General features: G+C 39.5%; 1 protein-coding gene and 1 long non-coding RNA gene across 2 annotated transcripts in view; both read left to right on the forward strand.

Moving 5' to 3' along the window:
* Window positions 1-12,947, forward strand: part of LOC126237534 (uncharacterized) — a 185,286-nt gene extending 172,339 nt beyond the window's left edge. The window contains exon 3 of the long non-coding RNA XR_007545096.1: window positions 12,858-12,947. This is a non-coding gene — a long non-coding RNA (uncharacterized LOC126237534). The remainder of the gene's footprint in view (window positions 1-12,857) is intronic.
* Window positions 12,948-12,983: 36 nt separating this feature from the next.
* LOC126237535 (filamin-A) overlaps window positions 12,984-19,653 on the forward strand; it is a 914,413-nt gene continuing 907,743 nt past the window's right edge. The window contains exon 1 of the mRNA XM_049947718.1: window positions 12,984-13,110. The gene's annotated coding sequence lies outside the window, so the exon portion shown is untranslated. The remainder of the gene's footprint in view (window positions 13,111-19,653) is intronic.

Here is a 19,653-nt window from a genome sequence, read left to right on the forward strand (position 1 = left end):
CATTCTACTGAGACTCATTATTCTTCATTAAATATTCATTAATATATAGGAAATATGGGAGAAATTGAAGTTTTTGAAGAGAATGATGTACTTTTTTTAAATCCCATCCAACTGGCTCATAATAACAGTACCGTGATAAGAGCACATGTCAACACTTTTGACAGAAATACTGCTTTACAAGGAACTTTATTATGCTGCAAATTTGGCCTCTTTTTTGTGATTATTTATTGTGTTTATTGGGTTTATTGAAATCTTCTTTTTGCAAGCCTTTCGGGAGCTCTTCATATGTGCCAGGTGATGTAGTGCATCTGTGTGTTTGTGTTGTAAGAAGCTCAAGAAAGTCAAAGGGTGATATACACTCCAAACAAATGTCTAATTTTGCCTCGTCTCTGTGGATTTGTCTCAGTCATTTTGCATTTCTCAATTCTCTCTTTCACCAATGCAATCCTCCAAAACATTCACATGATATCCAAATAGATTAAAAAACAGATATTAAATAGGAAACACTGCCCTAATGTTCTGGAAAATATTATTTATATGGTCATGAACTGGCTTCCATCCAGTAATAATAGCTGTGTATGACTCAATGGTTGGATGAAACTGGATACCACTTTGGCGAATTGCTTGTAAAACAGTTTCACACGTTACAATACATACACTCCTGGAAATTGAAATAAGAACACCGTGAATTCATTGTCCCAGGAAGGGGAAACTTTATTGACACATTCCTGGGGTCAGATACATCACATGATCACACTGACAGAACCACAGGCACATAGACACAGGCAACAGAGCATGCACAATGTCGGCACTAGTACAGTGTATATCCACCTTTCGCAGCAATGCAGACTGCTATTCTCCCATGGAGACGATCGTAGAGATGCTGGATGTAGTCCTGTGGAACGGCTTGCCATGCCATTTCCACCTGGCGCCTCAGTTGGACCAGCGTTCGTGCTGGACGTGCAGACCGCGTGAGACGACGCTTCATCCAGTCCCAAACATGCTCAATGGGGGACAGATCCGGAGATCTTGCTGGCCAGGGTAGTTGACTTACACCTTCTAGAGCACGTTGGGTGGCACGGGATACATGCGGACGTGCATTGTCCTGTTGGAACAGCACGTTCCCTTGCCGGTCTAGGAATGGTAGAACGATGGGTTCGATGACGGTTTGGATGTACCGTGCACTATTCAGTGTCCCCTCGACGATCACCAGTGGTGTACGGCCAGTGTAGGAGATCGCTCCCCACACCATGATGCCGGGTGTTGGCCCTGTGTGCCTCGGTCTTATGCAGTCCTGATTGTGGCGCTCACCTGCACGGCGCCAAACACGCATACGACCATCATTGGCACCAAGGCAGAAGCGACTCTCATCGCTGAAGACGACACGTCTCCATTCGTCCCTCCATTCACGCCTGTCGCGACACCACTGGAGGCGGGCTGCACGATGTTGGGGCGTGAGCGGAAGACGGCCTAACGGTGTGCGGGACCGTAGCCCAGCTTCATGGAGACGGTTGCGAATGGTCCTCGCCGATACCCCAGGAGCAACAGTGTCCCTAATTTGCTGGGAAGTGGCGGTGCGGTCCCCTACGGCACTGCGTAGGATCCTACGGTCTTGGCGTGCATCCGTGCGTCGCTGCGGTCCGGTCCCAGGTCGACGGGCACGTGCACCTTCCGCCGACCACTGGCGACAACATCGATGTACTGTGGAGACCTCACGCCCCACGTGTTGAGCAATTCGGCGGTACGTCCACCCGGCCTCCCGCATGCCCACTATACGCCCTCGCTCAAAGTCCGTCAGCTGCACATACGGTTCACGTCCACGCTGTCGCGGCATGCTACCAGTGTTAAAGACTGCGATGGAGCTCCGTATGCCACGGCAAACTGGCTGACACTGACGGCGGCGGTGCACAAATGCTGCGCAGCTAGCGCCATTCGACGGCCAACACCGCGGTTCCTGGTGTGTCCGCTGTGCCGTGCGTGTGATCATTGCTTGTACAGCCCTCTCGCAGTGTCCGGAGCAAGTATGGTGGGTCTGACACACCGGTGTCAATGTGTTCTTTTTTCCATTTCCAGGAGTGTATTTGCCCTCCATAATTTTTTTTGCACATATTTATTTTCGATAAATAATACAGATAAAGAAATATTATAAATTACATCAGTACTGTCCCTTTGTGGCCGAGCGGTTCTAGGCGCTTCAGTCTGGAACCACGCGACCGTTACCGTCGCAGGTTCGAATCCTGCCACGGGTATGGATGTGTGTGATGTCCTTAGGTTAGTTAGGTTTAAGTAGTTCGACGTTCTAGGGGACTGATGACCTCAGATGTTAAGTCCTATAGTACTCAGAGCCACTCAGTACTGTCAATATATTTGCATAGTTTTGATAAATAATACAGGTCGTTCAGATAAATCTGTATATGGTGCAGAATTCCTTTAATTTGGACGCTTTCGAGCAGGGCCAATGAGGAAGCCCTGATTAGCTGTTTCGTTTTAATGAATACTAAAATACTGGGGCATGATTGGCTGTTTAGTTTAATGGATGACGACGTATCGGGCTCTGACTGAGTGAGAGGGAAGGGTGGAGAGGGAAAGAGGAGACGGGGGGAAGGGGGGTGTAGGAGAGAGGTGTGTAATTTTTTACAAGATCTTGAGAGAAATGCTGGAAGGTTACACACAAGAATAATTAATTAATCATATAATAGATCTTCTAAATGCTGCAAATGAGATCAGCCAATTACTTTTTCCATAATTTAATTTTGCATAACATTCACAATAATTTTCTTTTACATCTAATGAAGTAAACGTATTAAATGCATTTGATTCAATCAACGCAAAAACTCTCAAAGCATTCTGTCCACTCTTGACATTATGTCCTTCTTATTAACTTTTATTATAATATCAAAATAGAGATCGACTTATTAAATAACTCAATCAGCAAAAGTAATATTATAATCAGTACCAAACAACTTTAAATTTTTCCTAGCAAATTCTATTACCATATAAAACTAAAAAGATAATTTTTTCTCTTTATTTACCTGACAATTATGTGAATTATCAAATTCTAACCATTGTGATAAACTTTCTCTCATTTCTTTATCAAAACATTATCAACAGTGTATATGCATGCAGTATGTGGATTATTAGTTTTCTGTTACTCATGTTCATAAAAATGATCTTTTATTTCATCTTCTGTTTCTTCTTTCGTTTCATGCTTTTTTGGTGTGTGTTGGATCATGTGTTCTTTTCTCAGGGCGCAGTAATTCGTTATTCTTTCTGACGTTCCTTTCCTCTCTTCTCCCGAGATGGAACCCTATATTTTCATCTTTAGTAATTAATTTAGCTGTTAGATCGATTAGTGATTTCTCCGAAATCTTTAGTTCTACTAGGTCTTTCTGTTTCTTTAAAGCAGTTGGGTTTTCTTTTGCAGTTACGAAAAAAGTGAAAGATTTGTTTGGTTAATTTGTTACAGTTCATTCTGAGAAGATGCTTATAGAAGTTTATCATCCTTTATCACTTTGTATCTGAAAGGTTTTCGATTTTACTGTAGAGAGTTTCATTTTTGATCTATATTATCTTATCTTGGAATTTTGGTCCTATGATTTTCTTTAAAATTTTTCTTTCCTGTATCTCAAGTTCCTCAATTTGGCCTTTGAATTTCAAGGTTAGTGTTTTTGCTCCATACAGGGCTTCTGGCTTAATCACTCTCTTTTAGTGTGTAATTTTGGACCCTCATGAGAGGATTTAATTGTTGCATGTATCTTTTGTTAGTTGGAAGGTTCAAGTTTATTTTTTCTGAATTCCATTGCTTTGCTTCCCCCAGCATTCCAACTGATCTATTGTGAAAGATATTTAAATTCTTTTTCTATTTCAATCTTTTGTTCTTGGACTTTCAGGTATTTATGTGAGTTCTTGTGTTTGGAATGATTTTAGTTTCTTTGAAGAGAATGTGTGGTGATATGTTTTAGCTGCTTGTTTCTTTAATTCAAGGATTTGCTCCTGTTGTTTTTCCATTGTTTCGGCAAAAGGGTCCATGTCATCTGCAAGGGCAACCTGACATACTTTAAGGTTCTTCTTTTTGCAACCAAATCTTACACCTCTCCTTATATTTGTGTTCCATTCTCTGATTATTTTCTCAAGCACACGATTGAATGGCAACAGTGAGAGCCTATCCCACTGTTGCAGTTTTTATTTTGAGGGGTTCTGATAGTTCAACCATGAATTTAACTTTCGAAAATTTATTTGTAAGAGTCATTTTTGTGATATTGTTCTCTTATAGAAACCCTTTTCTTCTAGGACTGGTGATAGAGATTCTCTGACCATCGATTGATGTGATTTTTTTGAAATCATTGAAGAAGATTACATTTGTCTTTGCCCTTGATTTTTGGTATGTCATAATGTTTTTGAGGTTTAGAATTTGTTCTAAGCATGACCTATTCTTTCCAAAGACTCCCCTGTATCTCCAATTTTCTGGTCCAATTGCGGGTCTGCTCTGTTCAAAAGGACTTCTTGTATGTTATATCCAGCAATGATATTCCCTGATAGCTATTGGGGTCTGTCTTTAAGCCTTTCTTGTGGATGACAGCTGTTCTCCATTCTGCAGGGATTTCTTCATCTTTCCAGATTTTATTGAAAACACATTGAAGGGATGTAATTGCTTTTTTGTCAGCTCTTTTCCATAGTTCGGTCAATATTTGGTTTTCTCCCAATACTTTGTTGTTTTTCAGTTATGAAATTATCTTTTGCAGTTCTTCAATCGTGGGTGGTTCTAAATCTGGCTACTCGCTCTTATTCAGGTTGGATTCAAGTTTTTCAAGGATGGGTTTACAATTTAGGAGCTAGTGAAAGTAGTTATTTACATCTCGAAACTGGAGAGTGGGGGCTCTCCTATCTTGATAACGTTTGTTTGAACGTTCTGTAATAGTTTCTTGTATTGTTTTTAGTAAATTCTTCATCAGTTTGGAGAGGAGTTGTGTTCTTGTGAGTCTTCGTAATCCTTTTAATACTTTTATGTCCAGTTTTCTAACTCTGATGAAATTTAATCTGCTTTCTTCTGTTTTCTGTAAATGTCAGTTTTGCCATGTCTGTTTTCTCGTGTCAATGAGGTCATCAGAATCTAGTGACCACCAGACATGTTTTTTGTTTTTTATTTGGGTGCTATCCATTCGGCTGTAGTAATGAGATTTTCCTTGATATCTTCCCAACTTTAGGTCTGAATTGTTTCTCTTGCTTTTATGAATTCATCTGATTATTTATTTATTTAATTTTTGGTGCTGTACTTTCGACCCTTGTTTTAATTTCATGCTGCGGTTCCTGTTTGTGATGATTTTGAACTTAATTTTAGAGGGAAAGTGGACCGAATCCAAGTTTGCACCACTGAATATCCTAACAGTCAGGATTTCTTTGCGTGAAATTTTCTTGATTCCACATGATCAAGTTGAAATTCTCCTAGGTTGGTGTTTGGGATGTCCACATCTTTGTTTTTGTGGTAGTTTTTTTGAGAGCTGTTGATTTAAAAATTAGGTGGTGTGCTTGACAAGATTCTTTTAAGTATTCGAAACCAGTCAGAAGTCGCACTTTAGTTTTAACAGTCGCTCCCCTTACAGACAAGCCCTGCTCTTGGTAAATTTCTATTAGCCTAGTGCCATTTCTGTTTGTTCTTTTGTGGACAGGATAACCTCAAGAACTTTTTTTAAATTTTTGTTCACTACCAATCTGTGTATTAAAGTCTCCAAGAAGAATGGTGATTTTTTATTCAGAATTTTTTGAATAACATCATCTAGTTGATTTCAAAAGGCTTCCACTTTTGCTTTGTTTTTCTTGTTATCTTCATTTATAGGTGCAGGGGCATTTATGATTGTGTAGATTTTGTTTGTACTTGTTAATGTGAGACTTGAGAGTCGTTCTGTTGGCAGATGAAAGTCAACTATTGAATTCAAGAAGTTTTATCGATTATAAAGGCTGTTCCAAGATGTGGTACAGTTTTCATCACTGTCAGCCCTACTTTCCCTTTGTATATGCCGAAACCTTCAGAGTCTATGATGTCTGTATTGCGTTTCTTGAATGGCTGCTGTGAGTGTGTTGTAGTTCTTTTTTTTTGTATCTGTAAGATGTTTTAGTTTTCCAGTCTTCAGCAGTGAGTTTACATTAAAAGTTGCTAAGGATGTTGGTTTTCTATGTTGAAATTTGGATGACGTTCCAACAGACTCTGACTTGTGTTGCAGACTTCCCAGAATCTGAATGTCTGCTGATGTACAGTGGCTCATCCAGTTGGGGTAAAGTAGTTTACATCATGCACTTCCATGATTGACAAAAGTTATTTTGGGAATAGTCCAAGGGCCACAAGAAAATGCAAAGTTTTGAGTCCTGGTGGTAGTACTTCTGCTCTGTCTGCCATTGGGAATTTGAGTTTCCTCCTCTGCCGTTGAGACCATTGACCAGTTTTCACTAGTAACCTTAGGCAGTGGCCCTTAAGAGTAGCTACCATCTGGAGCCAGATGAACATGAAGAGTTACTCCTCCCCTTCTACTTCCTCGTCACTTGTGAGATGTGGAGACAGACACTGGACTACCAATTTCATTTTTTGGGTTCATCTTTTAATTTATATGCATTTTGATTAGATAACACTATATCGTATATTTCAAATATTTCTATTGACCAATTGGTTGTATAATCTTTCTCAAAAATTTCTTACTGGTTCTAATTTTATCTCCTTTTCCAAATTTAGGTTTATCAACATTTGATACCGTTTTAGTTGCTTCAAATTTTGCACATTTATCTCTGTAGGGTTCATCTTCGTTGGCGAATGTTTTGTATTATTATATTCATAAATCATTTTTTAACTAAATCAAGCCACTTGTAATCAACTTGAAGAAGTAAATTTTATCCAGATATTTGTAAAATTCGTTTCCAACTCTGCTGGAAGTTTTATCAGAGTTTTTGCAACTAAATTTTTTTAAAAGCCTCTCACCTGCTTTATGTTTAACTGAAATAGCCTGAGAAAATTTGGAAAAAAACACCATTTACAGTTAATAAATATTTATAACCTTTATTTATTTTTATTTTCAGTTTCTAGAATCCACTTCTGCTAAATCTACTTACCCTAAATCGTCTATACCAACCAAAACAACATTTTTTGTTTAAAAAATTGTTCTCATTGGCTTGTGTAGTTCATTAACTCTTCTCCACATACATTCACTAAATTTAATTTTCTTAGTTTAACAAATTGTCCAAATACCTTCAGTTTTCTGTGTTCCAGTTTTAATTATTACATTTTGAGTAAAATATTTTTCGATAAACTTTTTGCACTTCAAACACCAAATGTGGTTCTCCATTAATATAGATTAAAAATTTAATTATAATTCCAGTCTATCATCATCAGTTCACCATACATGAGCAATTCGCCTGAAATAGATACAGTTGTAACTGATTGATTTAAAGATATACTACTTATATCTTTCCTTTTAATTTCGAATATTTAGGCTATATCTTTTTAACAATATCTTAAAATCATTAGGTGATAAGTCATCATTTACATTGGCTCTAAAAATAATTCTTGTGGGCTTTAATTGAGAATGAAACATATGATTCACTACTTCAACACCAGTAGCAAAATTAAATTTCAGTTTCAGTTCATCAAACATTCTGTTTTGAAGACTGGTATATTGTCTTATGTATGGAGTTAAATCTGACATTTAGAAATAATCTGTTAAAACTTTTACAATCCCCTTTTTAGTAAGGTAATTAGAGATATTACAATACTTGTATATTTGGATCCTGTAGCACTTACTTATTTTGTAAATGCCCTTAGTTAGCAACATCTTTTCCAACAGTTGGATCATTTACATTTATTAATCTTCCACCGTCAAAATCAATATAACTTTTCGTTAGCTGAAAAGTGTTACTCAGTCCACTACAAAATTGTTTCACAAACTTTTTAAAATTTTTGGGTATCCTCTATTTCTAATCTCATTTTTATTTTCTTCTCATTCTCCAAATTTTATTATTCCAGTGGTTTGCAAGTTTACTTTATTCCAAAAAATTTCTATTTATTACAACATTTTTGGGAATATTACATGATTGATACACCATTAAATCATTAAATGTTATTTAACTTATATGTATCTGCCATTAGCTTTGGAACAAATACACACAAGTGACCACATATTAATTCATAAAAACCTTGTATTCTCTCTGTGTTATAGTATGGATCCTTTTCCAAAATAATTAACTAATTCTTTCGGTATGTTACTGTTAAATGAATCAAAAACTATTATTGCAGATTATGTTTATAGTAACCATTCCAATGTGTAGTAATATGATTCAAAGAATATAAATTGACTACTCCACATTCAAAATTTTTTGGGTTATTAGATAATTCATCAATCATAAAAGTGCCATGAAAATGTTAAATTTTTAGTTTTTCTGTAGCAAAATAACTTAATGCTTTAGGATAGATATTAATTATCTGTTACATATTTTTTTTAAACCTGAACCCTTTCTTCTAATGCTATGTTATGTCCTTTTTGTTCTGCTAATTTGTATCATTAAATTGTCTGATGTCAACTGACTTTGCTATAGCTGCCACTCCACCACCTAATGAACCAATTGCTTGTAAAGCTGCTAAAAAGCTGGAAAAAATCTCCTGCAAATTTCTGTGTTCTGATACTTCTTTTATCTTAAATATACAATTGTAATTTTCATAAAACGTATAACTTGTCAAATGCTTGAAAATTATGTTTCTGTCACTCTTTCTTTTTTGTGAATCAGTAAATAATTATCAATACTATTTAACTGTACATTAGGGAATTTATTTTAATTTTTTTTAGTTTTGTCTAGATTCTAGATCTCTGTGATGTCTGTATACCATATCATACTTTTTGCATACTTCATCTAATGGATTTATACATTGATCTCCTCTAACTAATCTTTCTTCTAAGTTTGGTCCAGGACTACAGTGATCATAATCCAGTAACATACTTTGTCATTCTATCACTTATGTTTATTTTTTAACATTTTATTCTTTTTTATTTTTAACCTCATATTCATATCTTTTCAATGGACTTATATTTCCGATTCAGTTAATTTATAGTAAAACTTTGGATCATTGTAAGGTTTAATTGGTGGTATGTGATGAAATTCATGTAAATAGTGATAATATGGAACCATCGGATTTTCGGCATCTTGCCTTACTTGAAAAGATTTTGACACATTTTCACATGACCCTTCGATTTCTTGTTTTACTAGTTCAGATGTACCAATAACAGCTTGATCTTCTTTTCTATATTCCTCATATTTTGTACTGAGTTGTTACTTCCATTTTTCTTAGTTCCATTTTCTTAGGTCTTCCTTTTTCTTTCTGTATGTCTAGATTCTTTAACATCTTCTGGATTGTGCACATTATATTTTGACAATATTTAAGATAAAAAACATTAATAATTTATTTCTGAAAGTTATGGTAACATGTTCAGTGTTCATGTTTAACATGTTTAGCTTTCATGTTTATTGTGTTTAGTGTTCATATTTAACATGTTCAGAATATGTGTTTAAGATTTATGTTTATTTTTATGTTGTTAAAAATCTTTAATTTTGTTTTTGTCTATGCTATCATTAGACTTTCTTGACATGTATATTGTAAAAAATGTTAACTGATACTCATTCCAACATTTAATGCATATGTTTTTAAAATCATCAAACGTAAATTCTCTTCCAATAAACCCATGGTATAGATGATTTAAATTTGTCATCTTGTCTAAATATATTTAAATAAGTGAAATTTTCTCTGACTGTTTAAGTATGTTTAAATATGTCTGAGACAAAGAAAAAATCTGTTAATTTATGTCTACTTCTACAATAGTCTTTATCTTATGTGTGATCTTCAGGATTAAAATCATCAAGTAAAACAACTGAAATATCTTCACACTCATCTAACAGAATAAATGCATCACTATTATCTGTTAAAATAACAATATTCTCTCTAACTTTTTTATACATGTCTACTTCTACAATAGTCTTTATCTTATGTGTGATCTTCAGGATTAAAATCATCAAGTAAAACAACTGAAATATCTTCACACTCATCTAACAGAATAAATGCATCACTATTATCTGTTAAAATAACAATATTCTCTCTAACTTTTTTGTACATTTTTACAAATTCATGATGATGTGGTTGATCTAAACTCTTAGAACAAATATATAAATGCAAAATTGTTAAGGCTTTCGTGGCCACTTGTTGATAAACTGCCTATTGGCTTCTGTCTCGGGTTCTTCGGCCGACGTTCATCTAATGATTTTTCTGACGTTTCGCCAGCACGAGTGGCTGGCATCAAAGCTTCACCCTCCATTGCCGGTGGTGAACTGGAGGCGAGCTCGCGGCCGCAGACTATATGTACCTGGCGCGCCAACGTCCGAGGGCTTCTCCGCGGTCATTTCCGGTGCGGTTCTCCTCTTGCTACCTGCGACGGTCGTTCGCTGCAGTACGGGAAGCCAGGATCCGTTTACCTTAAGGCTTTCCTCTTTCTTGTTGAAACTGTTGGCGTGTTTTTGGATTTCTACAGCTTCTCTGAACAAGCGCGTGTGATAGTGCTTCTCTACAGCCAGAACTACCGTGTCGGCGAATTTTATTACGTGGTCGGTCTCATTCAGTGCGTATATTGCGCAAACACGGCGTAAAGACGATTTTCAAACCGACAAGGAAGATCAAAGAGTGTCTTAGGTCGGCGAAGGAGAAAAGAGACCCACTTGCAATGTCGGGAATATACCGTATACCTTGCACATGCGGAAAAGTTTTTGTCGGAATGACTGGACGATCCATTAACACCAGGATCAAAGAGCATAAGCGACATTGCAGGTTGGGGCAGGTGGAGAAATCGGCCGTGGCAGAGCACGCACTGAATGAGACCGACCATGTAATAAAATTCGCCGACACGGAAGTTCTGGCTGTAGAGAAGCACTATCACACGCGCTTGTTCAGAGAAGCTGTAGAAATCCAAAAACACGCCAACAGTTTCAACAAGAAAGAGGAAAGCCTTAAGGTAAACGGATCCTGGCTTCCCGTACTGCAGCGAACGACCGTCGCAGGTAGCAAGAGGAGAACCGCACCGGAAATGACCGCGGAGAAGCCCTCGGACGTTGGCGCGCCAGGTACATATAGTCTGCGGCCGCGAGCTCGCCTCCAGTTCACCACCGGCAAAGGAGGGTGAAGCTTTGACAATGCCAGCCACTCGTGCTGGCGAAACGTCAGAAAAATCATTAGATGAACGTCGGCCGAAGAACCCGAGACAGAAGCCAATAGGCAGTTTATCAAATATATAAATGATTGATTTTATTCCAATTTAACTATCCTGCAGCTAATATGTATTGATGTTGTTTTTCCACATATACTTGTCCCATTTATTGCCCATCAAATTTAAATAGGTAAAAGTTTACCATGTTAATGTGCTCATATCTTCTCTGGAATTATTACCTTATAATCCTAATCCATTTTTATGTAATTAGTAATAATTTTTTAATGATAAATGATTAGGTTACTTCAATTGGGTGATAAGCCTTCAGTTTTCAATACAAGACTGACTGTACCTGTGTGACATGAAAAAATGAAAACTGTATTGTGACAGAGAAACAATAGAAATTCCTGTTGAAGCGAAGTTAAATTATATATGAATGTAAAAGACAGCATCAGAAGCGTGTTAGGATTTAGTACTCGAGTTATTGCAGCTAATGGAAAAACGTTAGTAATAATATTCGAGAAATTTTACCATTTAAATTAATGAACAATAATTTTAGTTTAGCTGATGGTATGTTTGTAAAACATGGTGGTTATTTTCCCTGTGAAACTAATTTTCTTGCTCCATTTCAGTCTAAAGTCGAATTTGACACGCCTGTAAATCGTGAACCACATTATGTGATATTTATTCCAATTTTTGATACTGTTCACTATTTAGAAATAACTATAGCAGATGAAAATGATAATTGACTTTGTCAGTGTTATTGCAAGAGTTATTTTAGAAATTAATTAATATTTTTTTATTCTCAAAAGTGAACAATATTTAGAGCTATCAATGTTTTCTTTTCCCAGGAATGAGAAAAATAAGAATAATCTCAATATTCGTAATACGGGTACCGAAATTAACGTTTGTATTGACGGTTGTTAAGTGCATCGAAATTGTGCTTAATGGTGTACTTGATTTTGAAACCATTACAGGCAACGGAATAGATTCTCCAACGTACGACGGAAAATCTGATAAAAAATTGATCGACTACTGTGTACGAAACTCGAACCTCATAGATTTTGGGGACCTAGGAGAGAAAACCCACAGTCAGTGACAGTCCGAGCGAACGAATCGAAACGTTTCAACGAATTCAGTCTCCACGTGTACTTAAGGTCGAAGGAGTCCGAAACTCTAGTCGCGAAAAGGACACCGCAGAGTTCATTTTACACGTTTCGCATAGATTGCGATGAAATTTGCTCGTTTTGTTCGATAAGGAATTTGTTAATATGTATGGAATAATTTTTGAATTTATTATAAAAAATAGTGTCTGCATAAAAATCTGAACAATGGAAGCAAATTCTAATTCGTTTAAAAAAACTTTGTGAGGTAGAATTAAATGTTTTATACGACATTGCCAGATGTGATTATTTGAACACTAGGTATGGAGAAGAAATTTAAAATTATTTTGCCAAACAGATATTATAAACTAACTATTTTCATTATTTTTAAAATGGGAATACGAAACTGAGATACAAAGGAATGAAGAAACGGGACGAATATAACGAATTCCACGGTACCAAGTTTTCAGTTTAAATCTTTTTGAGATACACCTTTTGCGAGAGCAGTGAGTGAGCGGGGGCGGTGTTGCAGGCCAACACGTTCCGCAACTGGGTGAACGAGCAGCTGCGCGGCGGCGGCGGGGGCGGGGGCGGGCCGCCGGTGCGCGACCTGGCGGCCGACCTGCGCGACGGCACGCGCCTCTGCCTGCTGGTGGAGGCGCTGCAGCGGCGGCCGCTGCGGCCCGCCTGGGTGCGCCGCCCCGCCAACCACCACCACGCGCTCGAGAACGTCGCCACGGCGCTCGCAGCCGTCGCCGCCGACGGCGTCAAGCTCGTCAACATCGGTGAGTTCGCTCCGCTTGCCGGGCGTTTGCACGCAGCACAGCTACATTTATTACCTTTTGTCGAGACAGTGGTGGCCGGTGCTTTCTGTCTGCCACACCTGCGCCAGCGCTGCACCTGGCACGGGGGCGCAGTGGCGGCGGCCGAGTAGCAGCAAGCTGGCGACGGAACGACACCGCAGTCGGATGTTTAAAATTTTATGTATTCTTACCATGTCAAGTTCAGAACTCAAACATCAGTCAGCCAAATCAGTTACACGCAACTCTAAAAAAATCATCGAGGAAATCGACTTTGCAGATTCAGAGGAAATTTAATTCTCTAAAAGAAAGGCAACGTTTAACGACAGGCCATTTCCTCATTCGGTAGTGTCGAAGAATGGCACAGGGGCGTAGAATCGGCCGCTGGTTCGAATCGTCCAACAGCCTTTCTTTTACTTTCATTGTTTCGTTCAGTTCAAATCCGTACACCATTTAGATATGAAATTGATCAAAAATATGCCAATTAAAACATACCTAATCGTAATTTTTTATGAAAATCCGTACCTTCTTGCCTCTAATTACGTATTAATTACCATTATCTTGAAAAATTTTGTTTTAATAAAGAATATTTAAACTAAAGAAACTATACAAATTTCTTTACAATCTTTTAAAAATATCGATAGTTGAAAATTTATATCTGAAATTAAAACTGGGATTTTGCATTCAATTTATAAATGCAAATAAGAAGACGTGCAATTTTCACAAAAAAATATAATTAGGTAGCTTAATTAGTGTATATTTTATGACTTTTATATTTAAATAGCTGATAAACGTGACATTGGCCGATTTTTCATTTTCCCAGTTTTCTATTAGATATGGTAACAAAACATGAACTGTGTTTCTAGTGTAATGTCGAAAAAATTTCATTTCCATATATTTGTGAAAACAAACTTCGAAATCGTGAAACAGTCGTACGAAGAAATACGCTTACTATTCCGATTTAGAAATACAGCTGCTTGGCATGTCTACAACGGCGATTTTCCATGTGTGTTATGCAAGGCCTCTTTACAGCTATTGTTTTTGCCTACAGCCACTTGCACTTCGTAGTTCAAATCTGTAAAAAGCAGGTGTAAGGGATTTTCTGAAGTTGACTTGACATAGGAGTATCTTAGTAGTGAAGAATAAATGTATTAAAATTTAGTGCACGATGCAAAAGTTTTTCACCCATCTGAGCATTTAAGACATGGTATCTCTCGAGCTATGTGTCATAAATGATGTAGCCCATTTGTGCAGGTACACTAAGCAGCGTATGTGTATATCGTCTGTGAAACATGTATCAAATAGAGTTTGCATGTTTCTGACGCCATATCTCTTGATCGATGTGTGGTACCGTGATATAATTTTGTAGATGCGTTTAGCAGCATATGTGGATAGTGTCTGAGAAATTTATTGTCAACACAGTTAGTAGCACAGAAGTAATTTAAACGTCATGTATGATGTGTCAGCTTTTCATACATTTCGTTGTTTATGACGTTACATCTCCTGAACTAGGATAGGTGGGTGGTTCTGACACCGACAGCGGTTACCAGTAAGGGGTAAAAAAAATAAAGAAAAGAGACCTAGCAAGATTCAGACAAGTAATCCATTAATTAACTGATTACAATTATCCAAAGGAACCTAGTGAGCTGCAGAGCCCATCATAAGATGTTGTCTTACTTTGGTGATTTAAACGTACCTCAGAAAACTTGAAAGGCGATTTTTACGGGAATTTTTGGGAATTGCATAGAACTTACGGATAGGCAACTGCTTACCGGCGTGTCTGATGTGACAAGTGAGATACTGATTTTTCTCCATCGGTTGTCCAAAGTCAAGGTAGCAGCGCCTGGGGCATGCCGTGAACATGGAAATCAAAGACATTGCGTATTAATCTTTCGTGGAATTAAAAGCTTAAGTATTGTTACAAAACATGTCTAGATTATGTAAAACTAAGCCAGTATCAAAGGTTGTAAGCCACAGCATGATCCGATAATTAGTTCGTTAAAAAATCGTGTTCTCGAAAACTTAAAAGCGCGTAATATTGAAGTTAGTGTGTTCTACTTTTGGAATTAGGTTCACTTCATCATAAGAAAATATCGTAAATGTTTTCATGTAGCTACCTCCTTTTTAAATTATCAACGGAAAACCAATTTATTGAGTCAAAAACTGGGAATACGAGATAAATTAACTTACTTTAGTATGTAAGACACGAAGCTGAAATGAGTGCTCTGTAAATTTATGTAAGTAATGATGAAACCGTACCAACTTTTACTCTGATATTGGATTTTTATAAGGGGACACCTGGCTGAAATTGACTAACAAGTTCGTGGCGCCCTCCATCGTTAATGGTGGAAGTCAATATGGTTTTGGGTCACTCTCAGTCCTGATGACAACTTTCACTCTCGTAGGCATACGAAGGTTTCTGGGGGAATGGCAGTCAATTCTTCACGGAGTGCTGCACTGAGAAGAGGTATCGATGTGAGTCGGAGAGGCCTGGCTCGAAGTAGGAGTTCCAAAACACCCCGAAGGTGTTCTATAGGATTCAGGTCAGGATTCTGTGCAGGCAAGCCCATTACAGGGATGTTATTGTCGTGTAACCACTCCGCCACAGGCCGTGCATTATGAACAGGTGCTCGATCGTGTTGAAAGATGCAATCGCCATCCCCGAATTGCTCTTCAACAGTAGAAAGCAAAGAAGGTGCTTAAAACATCAATGTAGGCCTGTGCTGTGATAGTGCCGCGAAAGGCAACAAAGGGTGCAAGCCCCCTCCATAAAAAACACGACCACACCATATCACCACCGCCTCCGAATTTTACTGTTGGCACTACACACACGCCGGCAAATGAAGCTCACCGGACATTCGCCATACCCACACCCTGCCATCCGATCACCACATTGTGTACTGTGATTCGTCACTCCAGACAACGTTTTTCCATTGTTTAATCGTCCAATGTTTACGCTCCTTACACCAATCGAGGCGTCGTTTGGCATTTAGCCGCGTGATGTGTGGTTTATGAGCAGCCGCTCGACCATGAAACCCAAGTTTTCTCACCTCCCGCCTAATCGCGCGAACCGTGGCAAGGCGCCTTTGACCGGGCGGCCACCCCGCTCGGCGTTCTTTTGGTTTCCTAAGACTGAACAGCAGAGTGATACAAAAACTGGACGTGGGACGCTAGTGAGGGCCGAACTCGAGACAAAGGTTGAGCAGTCTCGTGCGCTGTCGGCTCCTACGCTTTGAGAGCAACTGACGCTAATTGTATCGGGCGGGCAGCTCGAATTTGTGCGCCCAACGGCCTGATTGGCTAAACTTAATGCTAATTAACTCGGTAACAGCGTAACGTATCAATTTCTTTTTTCGTAACAATGTCAGCACAACTGCCCTACCACACCGATCCAGACTTTTCAGTTTCTATCTCTTCGACTTACCTACAATTGAAGGAATAAGGCAAAGTAGTTTTATAATACAGATTAATTAACGTAGAGCTAGAAGTGAAGTTGTGTTTGAAGGTAACCGTTTAAAGCTCGAAGAGCTGTCATTTAAGTAATTCAGCTATAACCATAATTTTATGTGGCGTGGCATTTATTGATTACATTATTATGTCGGATGTTGAAGAACAAAGAACAGACCTTCAGAAATTTACAAGTAAAAACGATCAAATGGTTCAAATGGCTCTGAGCACTATGGGACTTAACTGCTGTGGTCATCAGTCCCCTAGAACTTAGAACTACTTAAACCTAACTAACCTAGGGACATCACAGACATCCATGCCCGAAGCAAGATTCGAACACGCGACCGTAGCGGTCGCACGGTTCCAGACTGTAGCGCGTAGAACCGCTCGGGCACCCCGGCCGGCCGTTCAAATTAATGTATGTCCACAAATGCTTCATTTATCAGATGTTCCACTTATATGGCTCTTAAGGAGTATGGGTATCAAGATGAAATTTGGTGTAATGTTATTTCATCGCAGCTGGGACTTACAAAATTCTTAAGAGAATAAACGTACATGATGCTAGAAATCTTACTCTCACAAGCAGTCTGTCTCAACAGTAATCAATTCACGCACAACAGTAAATAGCTTGGCAATTTTGGGTCGATTTTATAAGGAGTTTTACTTTCATCTTCGTTGCTGTCATTCTCGTGAAATTTCGATATTGTTGTGGGTCTTCCATCAGAAGCTCTGCAGTTAGATACTTGCGTGCTCCAAAATGATTCCGCCGCCTAATCCACACTCTTATCCAACACGAACACGTTTTTTCTGTGCCTCTGCAGCTGCAGCCGAGGGCTCACCGATCGCGACCTCTTACTTCATACACAGACCTACGACGGAATATCTCGGGAACGCGATCTTTCAGCTTTTACAGAGACTTTCACCCTGCCGCCTGTAAACAATTCCGACATCTGTTGTCAGTGGATTCTCAGACACTTACAGAAAGTACACTCAAGTAACTCCCAGAGAGTAACTATCAGCGAAAATTCTCCCGCCGTGTCTGGAACCGCGCGACCGCTACGATCGCAGGTTCGAATCCTATCTCGGGCATGGATGTGTATGATGTCCTTAGGTTAGTTAGGTTTAAGTAGTTCTAAGTTCTAGGGGACTGATGACCTCAGATGTTAAGTCCCATAGTGCTCAGAGCCATTTGAACCACTTTTATTGTGACGGAAGTCGGTGGATGTGATGCAGACAAACAAATGATTACAATTCTAGAAAAATGATTTACTAGAGATAAAGAGCTTCTCAAATTGAGCCAGTCAACAACGCACTGGTCCAAATCTGGCCTTATGCGAGCAGTTATTTGCTTGGCATCGATTGATGTTTCTGGATATCCACGTGAGGGATATCACGCCGACTTGTGCTCGCTTGGCACGTGAGGTCGTAAGAATCCCGAGCAGGTCGAAGACCCAACTGAGGAGAGACCTCGCTGCCCGAGGCAGGCAGGAGGCGGAGACGAAGACGAGGGGCGGTAGGAACTGGGGCGTGGTTCGGGCAGCAGCACAGTGTGGAGCTGAGGCGCCTGTGCAGTACTGCACTACGTGCCACATTAGTCGCCGCGCGGTCTTGGGCGCCTTGCCACGGTTCGCGCGGCTCATCCGGTCGGATGTTCGAGTCCTCCCTCGGGCACGGGTGTGTGTGTGTTGTCCTCAGCGTAAGTTAGTTTAAGTAGTGTTTAAACCTAGGCACCGATCACATCAACAGTTTGGTCCCATAGGAACTTACCACGACGACCGCCACTACCACCACCACCCAATTTAGTCTTTTCTAATTTAGAGTGCGTCCTGTGTGCTCTGAAACGAGTTCCGAGCTATACTGGAAATAAACAAAGCGAAAAATTCTAATTGTGAAGACTGATACTCGTACAATCTACCCGTTAGTTTGGACCTATTCCGACGGTTGTCAGTCTTCTGTTGCCGAAAAGCATTAATAACGTTCCCACGTGACCCACTTACTTTGTCACCGACGTCTAATAAGTCGTCTGGTTGTGGCAGTGGTTGGTTTGCAATTCTTACAGCAACTACGCCGCGGTTGCACCACTATGGTTTCAGTGCGCTGCTTTAATAATATCCAGTGTCGACTGTACACCTTTGCTGGTACAAAGACCGTCTGCTAGTGGTGTCTGGTTCCATTTAACCGGCCACACCGTGGCAGAATTATATGCTGGTGGTGCCCTGTTTCGTTTAAGCAACCATATACAGACAACTATCTGCAGGTTGTCTCTCGTTCCATTTAGCAAGCGACACCTCGTCAGAATTCTCAGGACCAGGGGCCACATTAATCAGTTTCTTTTCTCATACCGCAAATGACTTCGATGGAACCTGGAGATGCAGAACCTAAGCGAATCCCAAGAAGCAAATCGAGTGGAAGAGAAACGACCTGCAGATCTAGACTAAGTGTCGCCTGCCAAAGTGCTCACTAGATGGATACGGTGTATGGGCCCTACTTCAGAAATGTTTATTTCATAGGCACCAACGCCCGCATCTCGTGGTCGTGCGGTAGCGTTCTCGCTTCCCACGCCCGGGTTCCCGGGTTCGATTCCCGGCGGGGTCAGGGATTTTCTCTGCCTCGTGATGGCTGGGTGTTGTGTGTTGTCCTTAGGTTAGTTAGGTTTAAGTAGTTCTAAGTTCTAGGGGACTGATGACCATAGATGTTAAGTCCCATAGTGCTCAGAGCCATTTGAACCATAGGCACCATCCGTCGTGGCCTACGATAGTGTATAAAATAGGAACAAACTGTGGTAATAATATTTTTGTTGCTCAAAATTAATTCAGATTTAATGTTTTGCTATTCTTCTACAAATTGCCCCTCTTTGTGACACACCTTTCTATTAAAGTAACTCTCATACGAAGTACGAGGATGTCATTGAAGGTAATGACCCGAGTACCTTTGCATTTCCGTGTCGGTCACGAAGCACTCTTTCCTTCGGCAGCCCAAACTTGTGAAAGTTAGAAGCCAGCGGCCTGGCCTGTGGGCTGTGTGTTCGGGGCAGTTCAGTAGATAATGGCGTACCGTACGTTTATTTGGTTATTGCAGGGG

Source organism: Schistocerca nitens, chromosome 2, assembly GCF_023898315.1.
Source record: "Schistocerca nitens isolate TAMUIC-IGC-003100 chromosome 2, iqSchNite1.1, whole genome shotgun sequence".
NCBI classification, from domain to species: Eukaryota; Metazoa; Arthropoda; class Insecta; order Orthoptera; family Acrididae; genus Schistocerca; species Schistocerca nitens.